This window comes from Salminus brasiliensis, chromosome 15 (assembly GCF_030463535.1).
Source record: "Salminus brasiliensis chromosome 15, fSalBra1.hap2, whole genome shotgun sequence".
Taxonomy (NCBI): domain Eukaryota; kingdom Metazoa; phylum Chordata; class Actinopteri; order Characiformes; family Bryconidae; genus Salminus; species Salminus brasiliensis.
In genome coordinates, this window is record NC_132892.1 from 198,667 (window position 1) to 204,608 (window position 5,942).

Genomic DNA, 5,942 nt, shown 5'->3' on the forward strand with positions numbered 1-5,942 from the left:
CTACGTCAGCTCTGCCTCAGTGTGTGTTTCACATCACGGCGCTCCAGGTTTTCCTGGATTAACACCTCCGGACTGAGAGGAGGCATCAGGCCACCCCACCGCCTCACCACCCCACCGCCTCACCGCCTCACCACCCCACCGCCCCACCGCCTCACTACCTCACCACCTCACTACCCCACCACCTCACTACCCCACTACCCCACCGCCTCACTACCCCACCGCCTCACTGCCCCACTACCTCACTGCCTCACCTCTACTCTAAGCAGCTCAGTTCCTTATTATTATTATTATTCTGCCAGATTTTTGCTGCATATCTCATCCCACTGTTTATTATGATCATTATTTTTATTATTATTTATTTACATTTTTTCAATCACCAGCAGCAGCCTCATCATTATAATATATTTTATATTATTATTAAGACAATCAGCATAAAATTAACATTATTTACATGTATTATTATTATTATTAAATATTATCATCATTATTATATATTTTTTATTATTATTAACATCATATTATTATAATTGTTTCTATATTATTAGAATTATTATTATTACTAATTATTATTATTATATGAATAATATCACTGTCACAGGAATGAAAGATTTCCTTTGGTGAATAAAGCGACTCTTCAGTTCCACCGCCCCACCGCCTCACTACCCCACCACCTCATCGCCTCACCATCCCACCGCCTCACTACTTCACTACCCCATCACCTCATCGCCTCACTACCTCACCACCTCACTACCCCACCGCCTCACTACCTCACCACCTCACTACTCCACCACCTCACCACCCCACCGCCTCACTGCCCCACTACCTCACTGCCCCACCTCTACTCTAAGCAGCTCAGTTCCTTTTATACGACAGTACGTGTGCGTATACACAGCTGCACTGACAGGTTTGGATAGGAAATAAATTATGGGCTGTATCTGTGTTGTAGTCATGGCGACCGACGCCTGGTTTCACACCAGATCCACTGTAAAGGAGAAACCCTGAGCTAGGGAGTCTCCCCTTTAACACCAAACAAAGGAGCGGCGATCGTCTTCACTGCGGCGGCCTCTGAGAGGAACAGCGAGGCAGAGGAGCGGGACGGGGCGAGGCCCGTACGCAAGTTCTGGAAATATAAGTTCTGCTGCTATTTCCAGAGCGTTAATTATTTAAGAGGGGCCGTAAGGACGGAGTGACTGCTCTGTTAATTACGCCCATGAATATTCAGCCCACAGCAGACGCACTGCAGAAACACGGCGCCGTTTTCACAGCCTGGGGCCGGGCCGGGCCGGGCCGGGCTCGGCGGCTCGTCCTTAACGGGCCAGGTGAAAATCGGCGGCGGGTGAATAATTTGCACTCGCTTTTAAAGGTAGAAGACTTTCCACCGCAGTCACATTCATGCCCACAGCCCAGTCATCAAAATTAAACGCAGACAGACTCCGACCTTGAGCCCGCGGGCCCGGGTGATGAATGGCACCTGTGCGTGTTACCGTAGTAACGCATGCTCCCGTTATGGATGGCTCTCTCAGCTTTACATTAGCGGCGCCGCTCCGGGACAGACCAGGCCTTCCTTCTGCTGTTTGGAACCCGAGTGACAAATGATTTCGTCCCAGACGAGTTTTTACAGCTACGACAGTCCGGCCTACAATCAGCCGAGGCCTTTCTAAAGCCCTTCCCAGACTCCTCTGCACCTCCACCCAACCATCCAGAGCAGACCAGACTAAACGGCTGAGGTTGAACTTTCTCCTCACAGGAAAATTACATTCCTATTAATTCTATTTAATAAATGATGATTAAAGATGTTTCTTCAGGTGTGAGAGTTCAGTCAGATCACCTCCAGATCAGATCTACAAATATGGGATGTCCTCATTTTTTTATGACCATAATCTATAATTATATATAGCTCTATATAGTACTGAAATACAATAGTGGATGGTACTGTTCTATATAGAACCATTGCATTTACTAAAGAACCCTTGGAGAACCTTTTTGCAAATTGCTGGCGCTTATCTGAGGCTCCAGTTATTATTATTAATATTATTAGGCATGAAAAATTCAGGTCCAGAAAGTAAAAAACGCTTAGCTGCAGCAGAGCTGCCCGGGCAGCTGGATCAAAATCCTGGGGCGAATTCTTACTTTCTGGACATGAATTTTATAATGATATAACATGATAGTATTATTGTGGTTGTTTATAATAATAATATAAATGTAACATGTAACATATATATATATATATTTGTTGTACTTATTTTATAGTTATATGGTTATTTTATAACCATAACTGCTGAAAAAACCCAGCTGCTAGCCTCCCTTACCTGTTAGCTGCATTAGCCTCGTCGCTCCGGTACAGCATAAATATATATAACAATAATATATAAAATTCTATATAAAATTAGCTTTCACTGCCCAAACTGACCAGTCCAGTCCTTGCCAGTCCTCCAAGCCTGCTGCAGTGTTAGCGTTAGCGTCGCAGCGGGCTGGAGGGTTGGATGAAGCAGCGTAGAGCTTTAATAGAGTTTTTACGGGCTGTCCTGACCTTTCCCCCGACCACTCATTATACTCCAAACACCGAGAGCGTCCTTCAGCCGCACAGCCGTCAGCGCCGCGCACAACTGACCGCTTAGATTAATAAAGTGGCAGTTTACTGTAATAACGCTGACCGCCTGTCTCAGCAGCGTCCGCCGCTGATTTAACACCCAGTGCTAACCAGCAGCATGAAGACAGCCGCGAGCACGAGGCCTCACGCTGTAACACAACCGTACATAAAACACCCCGCCATCGATCCCCAGCCCAGCACCAGGCCATGAATTATTAACTCCACACGGAGGACAGTCCATCAGATACACCAAATAAACCAGATTCACACGGTAAATTAGCATCATTAATACATATGTTTAAAAATGTAGAAAAATAATAAACCATTACTGTAGAAATATAGAGTGAATAAAGAGACCACCATGCTAACTTTACAGCCTCATTTATTCAGGGGCGTTTCTAGGCTCCTTGTACTGAAACACAGCGGTACACACCGGCTTCCCTTATAATATTATTAGTTATTAATATGGCTGTGCATAATGTGTGTTATCCAAATTGATTTCTCATTTTTATTATATTATTATTATTATTATTATTATTATTCTGCCAGCTTTTTGCTGCATATCTCATCCCACTGTTTATTATGATCATTATTTTTATTATTATTTATTTACATTTTTTCAATCACCAGCAGCAGCCTCATCATTATAATATATTTTATATTAAGACAATCAGCATAAAATTAACATTATTTACATGTATTATTATTATTATTATTAAATATTATCATCATTATTATATATTTTTTATTATTATTAACATCAGCAGAAATATTATTATAATTGTTTCTATATTATTAGAATTATTATTATTACTAATTATTATTATTATATGAATAATATCACTGTCACAGGAATGAAAGATTTCCTTTGGTGAATAAAGCGACTCTTCAGTTCCTGTAGGTTAGAGAACCCAGGCTGCAGTAATGAGCTCCTTCAGTCTCCCTACATCACATCGTCCACTCGCACCTACAGTAATTAAGACTAATAATGATAAGAATTAAAGAGAGAGAGAGAGTGTGTGTGTGTGTGTGTGTGTGTGTGTGTGTGTGTGTTACAGGTCAAGGTGAGCATTAAGCTCAAACTGTGGGACAGAACTGGATTATTCAGGCTTTAATTTAAAAAGTTATTAATGCTAATTAGTAATTAATTCTTTCACATTTAAAAGAAACAAAAGCAAACAAACTTCAAACACTTCCTGTAATCAATATGAATCTGATCGATATATTGATGAATCTCTACAGTATCCAGTGCTCTGATGCTAAAGTGATTTTTATTGTTGATTCAGAGGTGGAGGGGCTGCCGTTACCCACAATTCCCTTTTTTCACTTTTGACTTTTTCAGTTCCATGGCTTTCAGGAACGCAGCCAATCTGAATCATTACAAAATAAGAGTCATTTCAGAAGAGAGCGGTTCTCCAGGCTAGAGGTTCTCCAGGCTAGAGGTTCTCCCAGTCCTTCAGTCCAGCTGGAGCTCAGCGGGTGCTGGAGGCGGAGTTTCAGGGACAGGCCGGGTTGGAGCCGGGCCGTGAGGGCGGCTGTCTGAAGAAACTCCAGCGTTTTCGCCGTTCTTTATCGGAACCACAGCCTTAATAACCGAACTCCCGCGGCTCTGCCCCTTCAGTCCGGCTCCTTTATTTAAGGTAGAATGGGCGAGCGAGAGAGAAAGAGACATATTAGCTGGTATTAAGGTCACAGTGCCAGAGCGAGCGCTACCGCCTGATAGCGACCTTCATTTGCAGCCTAATTGTGATTGGCCTTTGCCTCCTCGACTAATAGACAAGAGGGGCGCGAGGGAGAGGTTCCCATGGAAATAAGGCAAAGTTAGAGCAAAATTAAATCTCAGCTTTTCAATTTTCTGTTCCCATTAGAGCCGAGCGAGTGCGGCGGGTCCCTGCTCGCGTATACAGGCTAATGAATTTCAGAAATAAGACAGTGGAGGGAATTGAAAGGCGGCTCCCCTCGGAAACACCACGTTCCACATTAACGTAAACGACCTTGGTTTGAAGTTCTGTGCTTTCTCGGTCAGCTAGGCCCTGACTGAACCTCAGCCGGCCTCAAACGGAGAGACTTACAGAGGTAAACACTGTAAACACTGTATAATATACAGTGCATAAACACCATAAACAAACACCTTTCAACTCAGAGTAAACAGCAACACTATTATTAGTATTATTACTATTATTATTATTGTTGTTATTATTATTACTAATATTACTATTATTACAATTACTGTTAATATTTTTATTGCTGTTATAATAATAATGATCATCATCATCATCATTATTATTATTTATTACTATAATGATGATGATTGTTTTTTTATTCAGCCATCACTTCACCAGTACACTCTTAGAACCTGGTTCTTTCAGGGTTTCTATACAGAACTACACAACAGTCCTCTCTCTCTCTCTCTCTCTCTCTCTCTCTCTATTTATCAATTTAATTTAATTCAGGGGGTTTTATTGGGATGACAGATAGAGCTACATTTGTATTGCCAAAGCTACAGATTAATGGTCACAGGTCAGTTGTGAAAGGTGAGCAGATGAACCATTACTAAACAGTTTGAACTATTAACATCAAAGCTGCCAGGCTGTGCTGACTGAGTCTGTAGCTGGTCAGGGTGGTCGTCAGGTTGGGGTCAGTCACTGAGCTCTCTGGAGGTTTAGGGTCAGATAGCTCTGAGGTCTCAGCAGGTGTTGTGTTTGTCTCTCAGGTGAGCTGTAGTTCAGTTACTCTGATTAGTTTAGTGATGTTCTGGTCCTGAGCTTGTTGAGTGTTAGTATGTCTCTCTCTCTCACACACTCTCTTACTGTGTGTGTATATCTCTCTGTCTCACTGCTTATCTCTCTCTCTTTGTTTACCTCTTAGTTTATCTCTCTGCTTATCTCTGTTTATCTCTCTCTTTGTTTATCTCTCTGTTTATCTCGCTCTCTGCTTATCTCTCTGTTTATCTCTCTCTCTGCTTATCTCTCTGTTTATCTCGCTCTCTGCTTATCTCTCTGTTTATCTCTCTCTCTGCTTATCTCTCTGTTTATCTCTCTCTGCTTATCTCTCTGTTTATCTCTCTCTCTGCTTATCTCTTTGTTTATCTCGCTCTCTGCTTATCTCTCTCTATCTCTCTGCTTATCTCTGTTTATCTCTCTCTTTGTTTATCTCTCTGTTTATCTCGCTCTCTGCTTATCTCTCTGTTTATCTCTCTCTCTGCTTATCTCTCTGTTTATCTCGCTCTCTGCTTATCTCTCTGTTTATCTCTCTCTCTGCTTATCTCTCTGTTTATCTCTCTCTGTTTATCTCTCTGTTTATCTCTCTCTCTGCTTATCTCTCTGTTTATCTCTCTCTCTGCTTATCTCTC